Here is a 16059-nt window from a genome sequence, read left to right as displayed (position 1 = left end):
TGCCCATATACCTCATGTGCGCAAGATTGGATTCTTTTGAATACCAGCATTTGTCAGGGCTATGCATGGGCCCTGTGCATCCTCATGTTCCAACAGGAAGGCACAAAGGGTGGAGTGGCCATGACTCTCCCTCAGTTCTCTTGCAATTTGAAGCCTGTGTTCACTGAGGATTCTGAAAGTGGGGATGAAGGGCAGATTATAGGATCCAGACTGATATCATCATCTCAAAGAACCACAGTTAGTGTAGGGTAAATAACCATTCTTTCTTCTTTGAGGATGGCAGCATAAATCCCATGATAGGTGACTGGCAAGCAGTACTCCCTCTGGATGGAGGGAAGAGTAGTATCAGCTGCATTAGTCAGAGATTGTAGTACCACTCTCCTGAACTGGGCCTTTGCCTTGGCTGTCTAGTCCAGGGCACAGCATTTGATGAATGTCAGTGGGTTACTCTACATTGCCGCCGTGCAGATTTTAAAAATTGGGGGTTTCAGGAAGAAGTCACGCAGATTGATTGGTTGATTCAGATGGAATTCTGACACCACCTTGGGGATGAGCCTGGGTTTCAGCACCACCTTATCCTATGAAATGTTCTGATAAGAGGGTGAGCCATAAGGACTGTCTTCAGAGTGAGATGAAGTAAGGAGCATCCTGAAAGCCTTGAGAGTAAGTAGGAGCAGGTTCTTTTTACCAGTGAGTAAGTATGTAACAGGGCCTTGATGAATTCTGATAACTCTGGGTGAAAGATGGAACATGACTGCACAGGTGGATGGCAAACTGATATTGCTATTAGATGAACCTCAGTGGAGCTGAATGAAAGGCCAGACTGTTTCAGATGCTGCAAACAGTCTACGCGCTTTGGTATTGAAGTGTGCAGAGGGTCTAAGCCATGCTGGCTCTGCATATCAAGAACCTCTTCCATTTTGACAAATAAGTCCCTCTGGTGGATGTTTTCCTTGTCTATATCAGGATTTCTGGGACTTGCCTATAGCACTCCCTTTCCGTGGTACTCAACCAGCCAACATCCAGGCTTTCTGGTAAAGGGACTTTGAGTCTGGTTGGACTATCTGACTGTGGTGCTGTGACATCAGAACCGGGCAGTTTTGGAGCTGAATCAAAGGGTGCATGGGCATCTTTAAGTCAGTCAGCCATTGGCCAGTAGGGAGAATGATGAGATTTACTGTGGGTTTGTTTCTTTTGATATTGGAAATCACCTGGGGATCAGGAAAGTTGGTGGAAAGGCAAATGGAGGCCTGGATTCCATTGCAGAAGAAAGGCATCTGGCAATGACCCCAGGTTCATGCCCCCTCTGGAACAAAAATTCTGGCGCTTGGTATTGTCTTTGATAGGTTTATCGTGGGACCCCCTTCCCCAATAGAATATTGGCTTTGATGGACCTCTGCAGGGACCACTCATGATTGGTCATAATTGTTTGCTCAGGAATTCTGCCAGGTCATTGCTGACTCCTCAGAGGTGAAGAGCCAACAGGGTTCTCCCATGTTGGTGGCACCATGTCAAGTTTGATAGCTTGCAGGAAGAGGGGTGATGAGTGGGCACTGGCTTGCTTGTTTATGTAGGGCATCATGGAGATGTTGCCCATCAGGAGCTGCACTATGGAATTTTGGAGGACAGGTAGGAACATTGTACTGGTTAGCCTGACAGCTCTGAGTTCCAGGATGTTTATGTGAAGTCCTATGTCTCCTGAGGACCAGGTCCCATTCATTTGTGGGTGGTCCAGCTGACATCACCCTGCCCCAGATGTTTCTGTGATCACACTCTTTGTTGGGAAGGCGGATGAGAACAGTACCACCTCCCACAGATTTTTGGGTTCCATCCTCCCTATCAACTCTGTGAGGACATGAGGTAGCACTGAGATCTTCCTATCACTGCAGTGTCTCAATGGAGAGTAAATGGACCTGAGTCAGAATTGTAGGGACTGAAGGTGAAGTCTGGCAAACAGTATCAAACATATACACTCTGACATATGACCTAACACTTCAAGGCAAGTTTGTGATTGCAGTGACGGAAACCTGTCTTTGGCAGGTACTCTCTCAGCAATCTGTATTCAATCATAGTGCCTATCAGCTCTATCTGTAATGAGATAAGAGATGATTTTTCATATTTCAGTCGGAGACCTAGCTGCGTGAACAGAGAGGTAGCATATTCTAGGCTCACTGCCACTTCCTGCTGGAACTTGCTTTACAGTCATCCATGTAAGCTCTATCTCCTCAGGAATTCTGCTACCATCACTAGGCATTTTGTGAAGACTGTCAGTGCCACAGAGGGTCCACATGGCAGCATCTTGTACTGCTAGTGATTTGATCTCACTGTGAATCTCAGATACTTCCTGTGGGCTGGGTAGATAGTTTTATAGAGGTATGTGTCATGTAACTCAAGAGCCACAAGAGTTCTGAGTCTGCAGAGATGGTATGAAGAGGCAAGCATTATCATTCTGAATCTGATGCAGTGCATGTATTTGCTTATTCTCCTTGGAGGATAGCACAAAGTCCCTCCCCCACTTTAGCATAAGGAAATACCAGAAGTAAAAGCCTTCTCCTCTGTACTGCTTAGGTCCCTCTTCTATGGTTCCTAGAAGGAGCAACAAGGTCACTTCTTTTTGTAACAGTGAGATGGGTCTCTGAAGAGGGACGGGGATAAGGTGTAGAAACGAACACAGTAGACATCGTTGCCCATTGTTAACACCCATTTGTCTGATGTAGTAGTGGATCAAACATGGTGGAAAGAGGTTAGGTGGTTTGCGAAAGTAGTGGGAGGCTTTGGATCAGTTCCGATGTGGCTCTCAACACTGCAGTCAAATCTGCTGCCTTTGTTTTGTCCTAAGATGTGCCCTCTGAGAACCTGGATTTCTCTTGGACTGTGGATACTACCAAATGTTCAAAGCCTTTTAAGATCATCTGGCATTTCTTTTTTCCACCAGTTTTAGACATGGGACAAAGAGTGGCTGGGGTTTGCCAGAGTTCCTTACCCAGCTGAAGTATTCTTGTTGATGGGGAGAACAATCCTAGCTGCATTTGTGAAGCTTAGACCAAAAAGCTTGTCAGCACTGGTATAGATGTTGATGTTTGTAGTGGGAATCCTCCACTCTGTGCTGTTCCCAACTCTGTGGAGGATTTGGAGGCTTAATCCATGGAGTGATGTTTTTACATCTTCCTTGTAGGATGGTCCTGTGTGGTGGTTGAAACTATATTTATGCACTATGTGGCTTCTTCTCTTCGCATCACCCTTCTGCGTCAGGGCACATGTGCCAGCTCTGGTGTTGAGGTTCTCCGTGCTGGCTTTGATAGTGTCCTCTTTGTTGCCATCCCTTTTCTGACTGACTCTGGGATATGGTTTCTGCTTGGGGAAGCGTTGATTGATGTTTGCTCTTTTGACTCCACTTCAGTTTTCATTTCTTCTGAGTCTGAAGTGACTCACATAGATTGCTTAAGCAAATGTCACAAGTCAACCATCCCTGGACTTGTGGGTTCTGGAAGAAAACTATCTGCATGCTGAGCTGTCCCCCGGCAATGGCAGCACTGGCTATGCCCATCGATGAGGGGAGTCTGTCACAGGATGGGCAGGATTTGAACCTTGACAACTTGGTGACCACCCTGTGGCTGGCAGTTGATGCAAAGCATCTCACCCTGCTGTAAAGGGTGTATGTGTCTCTTCTTTCTTGTACTTACACACAGTTGCCTACACACTTAGCGCACCCAATTCAAGGACAACAAGGAAAGACAAAGGGTGAAGATAATTTTATTCACCAATTTAGTTTCAGAAATAGTGGGTTGGACACTCACTGGGTTTCATCTCGCTCCCATTAGTGGTAAGCAGGAACTCAGGGATGGTGATTACTGCTTCACCCTTTATGCCCTCACATAGAAGCATGAGGAGTGACAGGGCACAAATGTGGCCCTAATGGACGTTGTTTTTCAAAAGAATCCAATCTTATGCACATGAGACACTGAAGCACCTACACTGGGATCCACACTGAAACACACTCAAAGAACATTGTGTTATCAATCCTCAAACTACCATGAGATGGTCATTCACCACTATGACGACTTGTATGTTCTCTGCTGTTCATCTGTTCATCTTTTTCCAGGAGGGATTGTGCCTCCTTTATATTTGTACAGGACATAGCACAGTGTGGGCACAAATGGAATCAAATTATGCATAACAATAACACAATAACTGATTATTACTGTTAAATCATAAAATCATAGAATCATAGACTATCAGGGTTGGAAGAGACCTCAGGAGGTCATCTAGTCCAACCCCCTGCTCAAAGCAGGACCGATCCCTAATTATCATCCCAGCCAGGGCTTTGTCAAGCCTGACCTTAAAAACTTCTAAGGAAGAAGATTCCACCACCTCCCTAGGTAACGCATTCCAGTGTTTCACCACCCTCCTAGTGAAAAAGTTTTTCCTAATATCCAACCTAAATCTCCCCCACTGCAACTTGAGACCATTACTCCTTGTTCTGTCATCTGCTACCACTGAGAACAGTCTAGAGCCATCCTCTTTGGAACCCCCTTTCAGGTAGTTGAAAGCAGCTATCAAATCCCCCCTCATTCTTCTCTTCCGTAGACTAAACATCCCCAGTTCCCTCAGCCTCTCCTCATAAGTCATGTGTTCCAGTCCCCTAATCATTTTTGTTGCCCTCCACTGGACTCTTTCCAATTTTTCCACATCCTTCTTGTAGCGTGGGGCCCAAAACTGGACACAGTACTCCAGATGAGGCCTCACCAGTGTCGAATAGAGGGGAACGATCACGTCCCTCGATCTGCTGGCAATGCCCCTACATATACATCCCAAAATGCCATTGGCCTTCTTGGCAACAAGGGCACACTGTTGACTCATATCCAGTTTCTCGTCCACTGTAACCCCTAGGTCCTTTTCTGCAGAGCTGCTGCCGAGCCATTCGGTCCCTAGTCTGTAGCGGTGCATTGGATTCTTCTGTCCTAAGTGCAGGACTCTGCACTTGTCCTTGTTGAACCTCATCAGATTTCTTTTGGCCCAATCCTCTGATTTGTCTAGGTCCCTCTGTATCCTATCCCTACCCTCCAGCGTACCTACCTCTCCTCCCAGTTTAGTGTCATCTGCAAACTTGCTGAGGGTGCAATCCACACCATCCTCCAGATCATTTATGAAGAAATTGAACAAAACTGGCCCCAGGACCGACCCTTGGGGCACTCCACTTGATACCGGCTGCCAACTAGACATGGAGCCATTGATCACTACCCGTTGAGCCCGACAATCTAGCCAGCTTTCTATCCACCTTATAGTTCATTCATCTAGCCCATACTTCTTTAACTTGCTGGCAAGAATACTGTGGGAGACAGTGTCAAAAGCTTTGCTAAAGTCAAGGAACAACACATCCACCGCTTTCCCTTCATCCACAGAACCAGTTATCTCGTCACAGAAGGCAATTAGATTAGTCAGGCATGACTTGCCCTTGGTGAATCCATGCTGACTGTTCCTGATCACTTTCCTCTCCTCCAAGTGCTTCAGAATTGATTCCTTGAGGACCTGCTCCATGATTTTTCCAGGGACTGAAGTGAGGCTGACTGGCCTGTAGTTCCCAGGATCCTCCTTCTTCCCTTTTTTAAAGATGGGCACTACATTAGCCTTTTTCCAGTCGTCTGGGACTTCCCCTGATCGCCATGATTTTTCAAAGATAATGGCCAATGGCTCTGCAATCACATCCGCCAACTCCTTTAGCACTCTTGGATGCAATGCATCCAGTCCCATGGACTTATGCACGTCCAGCTTTTCTAAATAGTCCCAAACTACTTCTTTCTCCACAGAGGGCTAGTCACCTCCTCCCCATGCTGTGCTGCCCAGTGCAGTAGTCTGGGAGCTGACCTTGTTCGTGAAGACAGAGGCAAAAAAAGCATTGAGTACATTAGCTTTTTCCACATCCTCTGTCACTAGGTTGTCTCCCTCATTCAGTAAGGGGCCCACACTTTCCTTGACTTTCTTCTTGTTGCTAACATACCTGAAGAAACCCTTTTTGTTACTCTTAACATCTCTTGCTAGCTGCAATTCCAGGTGTGATTTGGCCTTCCTGATTTCACTCCTGCATGCTCGAGCAATATTTTTATACTCATCCCTGGTCATTTGTCCAATCTTCCACTTCTTGTAAGCTTCTTTTTTGTATTTAAGATCAGCAAGGATTTCACTGTTAAGCCAAGCTGGTCGCTTGCCATATTTACTATTCTTTCTACACATCGGGATGGTTTGTCCCTGTAACCTCAATAAGGATTCTTTAAAATACAGTCAGCTCTCCTGGACTCCTTTCCCCCTCATGTTATTCTCCCAGGGGATCTTGCCCATCAGTTCCCTGAGGGAGTCAAAGTCTGCTTTCCTTTCTTCCTTGTGTCCTTCTCAGTGGGCTCTCCCCAGGCAAAATCCCATTTAGTATTTATCAGTTAATATAACCATAGTTTCAATAATCTTTGAAAAGATCTGGAGACATCTGCTCAGATACCACAATAACCTACAATATTTTTCACACTTGTGTGGTATTTGAGAATCCCGTATCTTCTTAATGTTACATATTTGCCTCTTAGTATTCACTATTCTAAGAAATTGTTAAGGGGCTTATTCCTTCACCCACTTACTTCCCTGGTCCTTCTCGCATGAACAGAGAGCAACAATATCCGAAGTCCAAAGGTGCAAACAATTCGATGTTTATTGGGGTGAACTTCCAGCAAGCATGATTCCAGTTTCTTTCCTTAGTGTCCCTCTTCCCAGCTCTGACACCACAGAGCCTTACCTGTTGCACTGTTCCCATTCCTACCCTTAGCTAAACATGATTCCAATTTCCCCACCCCCAATCCCCGTTCCCATTTTCCCCTTTAGCAAAACATGATTCCAATTTCCCTACCCCCATTCCCTGTTCCCATTTCCCCCACCCACACACTTCCTGACTGACTGCAGACTATATAGTAAAACTTGAGTTCTGCTTAGCTATACCTTAACCAATCATTTGACTGAAATTTAATCAACCAATCCTAACATATTGTAATGTGATTATTTAACCAATTATATCCCACCACCTTAATTAGTTTACACCCAGCAAAATTAATTATACAGCAGACAGAAACAATCACAGAACCAGACAGAGATTATACAGACAAACAATAGGGAAATGGGAACTATAATGACAAAACAATACAGAAGTGAGGATTTCACATCCCAGCTATTGATAAGTGAGTTCTTGCCAGACAGGATGCTATCAAACTAAGTTTCCTTTTACATCTTCTAGGCACTTCCCTTTCTCTGGAGGCGATAGGAATACAGTCCTGTCCTGATAATGCCTAACAGCCCAATAGCACCTTATTTCAATGTGACTAGTTTGGAACGTGAGGAAGTGACCAGTCGCTTCCCAGCTTGTGGCTGCCTCTGCTGCTTAGCCAAAGGCCTTAGCCTCAGAACAGGGCCTCAGACTGTCACAGTAAGAGAAAGCTCTTACACTGGCAGACAGTGATTTTGATTCTTTCTTTTATACCTCTATAACTACCTAAGTGATAAGAATACACCTAAATTCTTAGAGTATAGCCCTTTACAGACAGGCCTGAATATCTATATTACCTAACAGAAATCACTATAGAATTTGTATAGGAAATCACTATAGAATCCCCTTGATTATCACATTACCAGCATTTGTCAATTAACTTGCACAGTTTAAGGTGTGTTGGTGTCCAATGTACTCTGTGAATAATTTTAAACATTATTTTCATTTGTGACTGTCCTGATGCATTTGAAATCTTTCCCCAATAGCTACTTTAGATCTGAACTCTCAGTTCTTCTTCCACATGACCTTTAAAGACTGAAGTGAATTAATTGGATAACTAAACTCCATTAAGGTAGAATATATTTTTGAGAGGACATGTAAGGAAAGTCACACAACAAATAGCCTATAAGGGGCTCAGTGAACCATGAATATATACTTAATAATGCAGTGTTCCAGCTGTTAATATATTATAAATCCTCTAGATTTAATTTCTGCTATGTTATGTCTATGTTCTGTCCTACACTTCCTTTGTGCAATAAAATGTGGGACTGAAGCCTGAAAATCATCTTCTCTGAATCAGAAAATAGATTTCCACATGACTATAAATCCTGTCCTCAACCAATAAATCATTTCCTCCTATATTTTGATTTAGGCATTGACCCAGATAAACACCTGCTGTGGTAGCACGGACCCAATTCAAGTCCATTTCATTTGAGACCCACCCTGCCATTATACCCCTGAAAATCGTCTTATTAATGATTGCTTGAGAGGAAGATGGGGTTTGTTGTATCTAATTATATTAGTAATTAAATAAAGAAGAAGAAATGTATGCATAAACAAATCATATATATTTGGTGGCATCTATCTCCCTTCACCTCATTGTAAGCTCTTCAAGAGAGGAACCATGTATTTGGATTTGTTTGTACAACACCTAACAGAAGAGTCTCAATTCAATCTGGGACCTCTGAGTGCTACTGTAATAAAAATATAAGTAGGGCTGTCAAGCGATTAAAAAAATTAATCATGATTAATCGTGTTGTTAAACAATAATAGAATACCATTTATTTAAATATTTTTGGATGTTTTCTACATTTTCAAATATATTGATTTCAATTACAACACAGAATACAAAGTATACAGTGTTCACTTTATATTTATTTTTGATTACAAGCACTTGCATTGTAAAAAACAAAAAATAGTATTTTTCATTTAACCTAATACAAGTACTATAGTGCATCATGAAAGTTGAACTTACAAATGTAGAATTATGTACAAAAAACCTACATTCAAAAATAAAACAATGTAAAACTTTAGCGCCTATAAGTCCAATCAGTTCTACTTATAGTTTAGCCAATCACTCAGACAAACAAGTTTCTTTACATTTGTAGGAGATAATGCTGCCTGCTTGTTTACAATGTCACCTGAAAGTGAGAACAGGTGTTTGCATGGCACTGTTGTAGCTGGTGTCGCAAGATATTTACATGCCAGATGCACTAAAAATTCATATGTCCCTTGATGCTTCAATCACCATTTCAAAGGATATGTGTCCATATTGATGACGGGTTGTGCTTGATAACCATCCAAAGCAGTGCGGACCGACGCATGTTCATCTTCATCATCTGAGTCGGATGCCACCAGCAGAAGGTTGATTTTCGTTTTTGGTGGTTTGGGTTCTGTAGTTTCAGCATCAGAGTGTTGCTCTTTTAAGACTTCTGAAAGCATGCTCCACACCTCATCCCTCTCAGATTTTGGAAGGCACTTGACATTCTGAAATCTTGGTCTGAGTGCTGTAGCTATCTTTAGAAACTTCACATTGGTATATTCTTTGCATTTTGTCAAATTTGCACTGAAAGTGTTCTTAAAATGAATAACGTGCTGAATCATCATCCGAGATTGCCATAACATGAAATATATGGCAGAATGTGGGTAAGACAGAGCAGGAGACATACAATTCTCCCCCAAGGAGTTCAGTCACAAATCTAATTAAGGTGGTTTTTTTTTAAATGAGCATCATCAGCATGGAAGCATGTCCTCTGGAATGATGGACGAAGCATGAAGAGGCATATGAATCTTTAGTGCATCTGGCATGTAAATATCTTGCGACACCAGCTATAACAGTGCCATGCGAACGCCTGTTCTCACTTTCAGGTGACACTGTAATTAAGAATTGGTAGCGTTATGTCCCTTATATGTAAACAAACTTGTTTCTCTTAGCTATTGGCTGAACAAGAAGTAGGACTGAGTGCACTTGTAGGCTCTAAAGTTTTACATTGTTTTGTTTTTGAATGCAGTTATGTAACAAAAAACCCCTATGTTTGCAAGTTGCACTTCCATGATAAAAAGTTTGCACTACAGTACTTCCATGAGGTGAACTGAAAAATACTACTTCTTTTGTTTATCATTTTTACAGTGCAAATATTTGTAATAAATAATATCAAGTTAGCACTGTACACTTTGTATTCTGTGTTGTAATTGAAATAGAAATATTTGAGACTGGAGAAATCCCAAAAAATTTAATAATGCCAATTATTCTATTGTTTAACAGTGCAATTAATCGCGATTACTTTTTAAAATCACAGTTAATTTTTTTGAGTTAATCACGTGAGTTAACTGCGATTAATCGACAGCCCTAATAAAAAGACTAAGAATTTTATTATATTTTATGATTTGTTAACAACTTAATAAAATATACTGGCTAATATAAAATCATGTTAATTTCCAGATTTTTCCTCTATAACTAATCAAATTGAATGTTGCATATACTATTTAAAGAGATTACTCAATTACACCAAGCCATTAGCAACATAATAAATACATAAATGGGGAGTACAAGTTTATGAGTTTGTAAATCTTAAAGTTTAATCCAGGCTTTCCATTTTCACAAATGAATCTGCTAATTATGGCCTGTATTTGCTTTCTAAAGCTATCTGAAGATTATAGGTGGAGATTACCAAATATGTAATTAAACTGTAGCGTCAATATCATTTTCTGAAAAAGTCTGAACATGACTCCATATTGTTAGTGGCAATTTGTTCCACCTCCCCCAAAGTTCAGTGTTTCAGTACAGGACTCACTCGCCCTTATTTTACCCACAAGTGCCTTACTTACAATTATTCTGGGGATTACATATCCTTACTGACTTTCTGTATGGTCCACTTAGACAATGTTGTTTGTGTAAGAGAGAATATAGTAAGAAACATTCACTTTTTGTCCAATTAGTGTTGTAGCCAGGCAATTTTGAAAGTACTTCATACATTCTATCAAATTTGCAAGCTTCTCTGGTTCCATGAGTTTTTACAAAATCACTTATATTCTTATTGGATATAATACTAATGTAATCTCTTTGGATAAGATATTTGTTTTAATGGCCATGGCAAAAAGGTCCAAAGACATAATACACAAAAGATGATACTGGAAGCATCCTTGCCTTACATCTATTGATACCTGAAATGGTGAGAAACTATGCCCCAATCTTGCAGTCAGACTCTCATAGGCAGATTCCTTGAGCCCATGTGGATCCAATTCTACTATCAGGATCAACATTAGTACATAGAATAGAAACTGTTGGATTTATCTAAAATAAATGCATACTATTAACCAAAAAATATGCTTTTTGAGATTAGCAAACAAATTCCTCTCCACCCTGTCTAATGCCTTCTCCATATCCAGCATCATGATGACAGTGTAGCATGAATCTTTCATGTGTCACATTAGCTAGAAGAGACCTCATTAGTTAGTATTCAGAATTCATTCTTTTATAAACAACTTCAGAAATTATGCCCTAATTTTGGTGCCAGCTCCTCCATTAAGCCCATAAGCACTCTTGCAATACTTTAAACACAACGTTAATGAATTATATTAGATAGTACTTTGTACATTGCTGTAGGTCTCTACCTTGTTTTGGTTGACTGACATTACTACTTTATTCAGATATATCAAGAAAAGTCTATTATTGTTAGCTTCCTTAAATATTCCCAACAAGACTGGGGTCAGCTGACCATTGTAGATCTTGCAAAATTCTGAATAGCATCACCCAGAATCTTCCCAGGACGCAACAAGTGTACAGCTGCCAACATTCCCTCCTACGTTACAAGCTTTTCTAGAGACTCTGGCTCATCTTCAGCAATAAAAGCCATATCAAACCCCTCTAAAAATGTGAGTAAGTTACAGTCACCATTTATTTCTGATTCATAAAGTTTTTTTAAAAATAAAGAATACAGAAACTCTCTAGTTAATACCTGACAAACTACGTACAAATCTGCCATCTGATGTGATAATGATGGGTATTATTCATGGTGCTTGATGAGCACTGACTTGTGCCACTAACAATTTTCCCGCTCATTCTTCATATTCATTGTTTTTGTTTGAGCCCGAACAAAACACATTCAGCCTCCGATTGAGATCATATTTTGTACAAGCCAGTTTAATCACACGGAGCTAAATACCTTTTATAGGCATCTGACAAATGCTGCCCTTTTGCCTCAAGTTGTCAAGTATGATTTTTTTAATCAATTTTGTTTATCTTAGCCCTCTAAGATACAAACACAGCTCTAATATGTGAGTTTCATGCTCTAGTAGATGAAATTACAGAACCCACATTTTAGGCAATGACATCGCTTAAATCCCATGTGGGGGTGGGAGAAGAGGGGAGAGTGGCAGGGGTACTTAGGAAGTACTTTGTTAAGACTTTTTTAGCATGTGGGATTCTCCTCCTCTCCCTCCGCATGCCCTGCCAGCTCCAATGGCTGGCACATGTAGGGGAGAGGAAATGATCTCCTTATCTCACTTTTGTTTGGGGGGGAAGGAATGACTGAGTCCAAGAGGCCACAATCTCCATCCAAATTCTCCTCTTTACATGGAGGGGAGGAAAAGATTTGGGCCTTGACAGGCTGCCCCTGTCTATTCCATTTCTCCATTTCATATAAGGTACATCAGCTGAGAAAGGCCACCTTCTGCTTATCCCTATCACTGAAGATGGAAGGACTGAGCTGTGTGACACTACTAGTATTTAAATCCCAATTCAGCAAAGCATTTAAGCACACACTTTGTTGAATCGGGACCCTAGAACCTTGATTCTTCATATCCCCATATCCAGAAAAGTCTTTCTTTCTATTGTCTAGAGAGGCCCTGGGATCCAAAGAATATATCCTCTCATATATCCTCTCAAATGCCCCTGTAGATCGGATTGTTTAGAATCTGAATGATTTGGTTGTTCAACTTTAGGGTTTTTTAGATTACTAGCAGTGAAGTAGCCCCCTTACTTTTGTGCTCACAGAATTGGTAGTAAGTATAACATAGTGCCCTCTTGGTGTAGTCAATATTCAAGGAATTCAGATATGTGGACACCAGTGTGAGCCTAGTGTAGAAACAGGACTCTGCCCAGCTCCAGATAGGAGACTTCTTTTTCAAAGGCAAAGGCATTCTATTCTGTCTTCCTGTTCTTACAGAGATTTGAAGCAAAGGCAATAAATCTAAAAGAACAGCTTTTACTATCTCCCAGTTCATTCTGAGCTGGATGAAAGTCCTTAAATTCTTGGATGTATCTCTCAATATAATTAATAAAAGCATCTTGGGCCAGGACAGAAAAATTTAATCTTGAAATACCAAAGGTCATCTTATAGCAGGTGTGGAAAGAAGATAAGGAGTGCGTGCTGTGGTCTGCAGAAGGAGGGAGAGATGTTGTAAGAGAAGTCATCTGAAATTGAACAGGCAGACATAAAAAATAAATCCAATCCAATCAAATTATGTGGATGGGAGAAAAAAGTAATCCTTCTCATGGGCGCAGTTCTTGCCAAATGTCCATAATTCTGGATGAATGCAAGAGCAGCGATAAGCTCGCAGATGCAAGCAAGCAATCAAAAATTTCAGTGGGAGCGCCATGCTGAAATCACTTCCAGAAGCCCCTGAAGAGTTTTTTCCCCAACAAATTCATCACCTGACTTACTAGGATGTAAAATCTGAAAAGCACAATGGGTGACCAAAAAAGGGATCCCTAATAAAACAGTGGTTCTGATCTCTTCTATACTGCAACCCCATGTTACAACATAAACAAGAGAGAGTGGTTGCCAGTCCCCTGGACCTGGTGCTTGCGACCCCCAGGTTCAGAACTAGAAACACAAACAACTAGAAAATGTACTGTAGGGAATAATCCAGCATGGGCAGGGGATAAATCAGATCACATACTAAGTAGGTTATGTCCATCCCTAATTTTCCTGATTCCATGAAGGGTTAAGGAAGACTAAGACACTTTTTCTCCTGATGGGTCTTTTTCAGACTTTGCAAAAAGAAAAGGAGTACTTGTGGCACCTTAGAGACTAACCAATTTATTTGAGCATGAGCTTTCGTGAGCTACAGCTCACTTCATCGGATGCATACCGTGGAAACTGCAGAAGACATTATATACACACAGAGACCATGAAACAATACCTCCTCCCACCCCACTGTCCTGCTGGTAATAGCTTATCTAAAGTGATCATCAAGTTGGGCATCTACTGATGGGAAGATAACATTCATCAAGGGAATATCAAAATTCCTTGTAACAGAATAAGGCCAAAGGTAAGCAACACAAGCCACACTAAGGAAAATTCCAGGCACCTAATTTTCACAGATCCTTTTCCAAAAGCAAGACCTGCCAGACTCCATAAAGAATAACTAACACTTAGTTCATTTATAGCATAAACTTAAGTATGTTACAGGCTTAGCGAATGTAAAAGGAAAAATAAGAGTTAAAGGCAACGGGCCAAATTTTGTTCTCTGTTACATCAATGTAATCATTCTAACTTTAACGAGGGTGTACCAGTGGTACCCGATAGAAAATCAAATATACATTAAATGTCACATCTTCTTAGTGCATTTTAATTAAAGCAAAATAGAACCATAATAGAAGAATAAATAAACCTAATGGTGCATAAAATACAGTAATGAACAAGGTTAGGACCCAAGATGGCTTAGGACAATTTGATCCCTCTAAATCACAGATGCCAACAGTTAGGCTACACCAATGGTCCCCAAACTTTTCATGGCCATGTACCTCCAACCCCTGTTCATGCCCCCACCATGAGCCTGGTCAAGGGGGCCAGGCTGGGGCTGTAGCTCTGGGGTTGGGAGCAGAGCTGCAGCTGGGGGCCGAGGCTGGGGCAGAGCTGCGGCCAGGCTGTGGTGGGGGCTGGCAGCTGGGGCCGCAGCCGTGGCTGGGAGATGGGGCTGTGGCTGGGGGCAGAGCAGGGCTGGGTGGCGCTCTCCCTGCCCCCTGTGGGGACTGGCCAACAGTTTGGGAACCACTGGGCTACACACAGAGGGAGAAATTTTTGAATGCCAGATATAATTTCCTTCATTAAAAGATTTTTAGATCAATGATTTTTTTTTGCCATTGACTTCAATAGGAATAGGAGAAAGCCCAAAGAGTAAGAAGCACGAGTAGGTGAAATCCTAAGCAAGAAAGATTCTATTTTCATGTGAATATTCCTTGCAATGAAAAATAAGACCATCAGCAGAATTTTGTCTAAACTAAAATGTTTTAAAAAGAGTTTAATTTTAAAAAGCAATAGAATAGTATTTAATTGTATCAGTTCCATATAGCTTACCAATAAAGCTATCTGTTACTGTCAGGGAAAATCTAAAATTCCTATTCAGCTGATTTTCATAAGATTAATCTTCAAGAAATGTAATTTAAATCTGAATCAAAGTGATGGCACATTTTAAATACTCATAAATTGACCACAGCATATTTATAATTATGTTGATGTTGTTCTGAGTTGAGTCAAATATAATAAATTTATTGAGGATGTCATATATTACTGAGGTGCCAAATTCTGCCCTCAGATCTGTATATGCATCTTTCTGAAAAACAAAGTTAATACTGAGTTTGAGGGGCTTAAAACCTAAATTATAGATAGTACACTCTCCCTTTGTCTAGCCCCCCCAAAATCACACATTTGTGATTGTGGGTCCTTCAAAAAGGGGTGAGTTTCCACCAAGAGGGGGAGTATCCAATGCGAGTTAGAATTATTAGTATGCAGTCAGCTGAAAAAACACAGATCTTCAGGCAATTTATAAAGCATAAATTACTGTCAGCCCTTAGCTAGAATAACTTGTGTGAAAGCCTGTGTACTGTAGATATGTAACCAATAAGGAAATGGTTGTCTGACTGCATGAGTTTTACACATTCTCTAGCTCCACAGCAGATACAAATGTTAAATCTAGCACTGAAGAGGCATCATGCATGATGCCGCTAAGATCCATAAATCAATGAATGCATTATACTCATCCATGCACACAGTTTTTCATCTGCAATAGATTACTCAGTACTTATATTCTTCATTATTCTTAACCACTTCAGACTAACATGCGTATGAGAACACAGTTGATTGTAATGTGCACATAATAAAATATGTTACAATTGGATAGATATTGTATAGCTAGGCTGTCTATATTTTGTTTCTAATAGTATCATGACTGTCAGATCCAAATTGGGCTTCCTAATAATTTCTTTAAGCATACAGAATGAGGCACTAGGTCAACATAAAAACTTGCTCTTAATA

At 41.0% G+C, this 16059-nt stretch overlaps 1 protein-coding gene across 10 annotated transcripts in view; it reads right to left on the bottom strand.

The window, feature by feature from the left end:
- ANKS1B (ankyrin repeat and sterile alpha motif domain containing 1B) overlaps nt 1–16059 on the bottom strand; it is a 754152-nt gene that overhangs the window by 33386 nt on the left and 704707 nt on the right. The gene's annotated exons all lie outside the window — the stretch shown is intronic.

This window comes from Lepidochelys olivacea, assembly GCF_965140295.1.
Source record: "Lepidochelys olivacea isolate rLepOli2 genome assembly, chromosome: 1".
Lineage (NCBI taxonomy): Eukaryota > Metazoa > Chordata > Testudines > Cheloniidae > Lepidochelys > Lepidochelys olivacea.
This window is presented reverse-complemented; position numbering and strand designations above follow the sequence as displayed.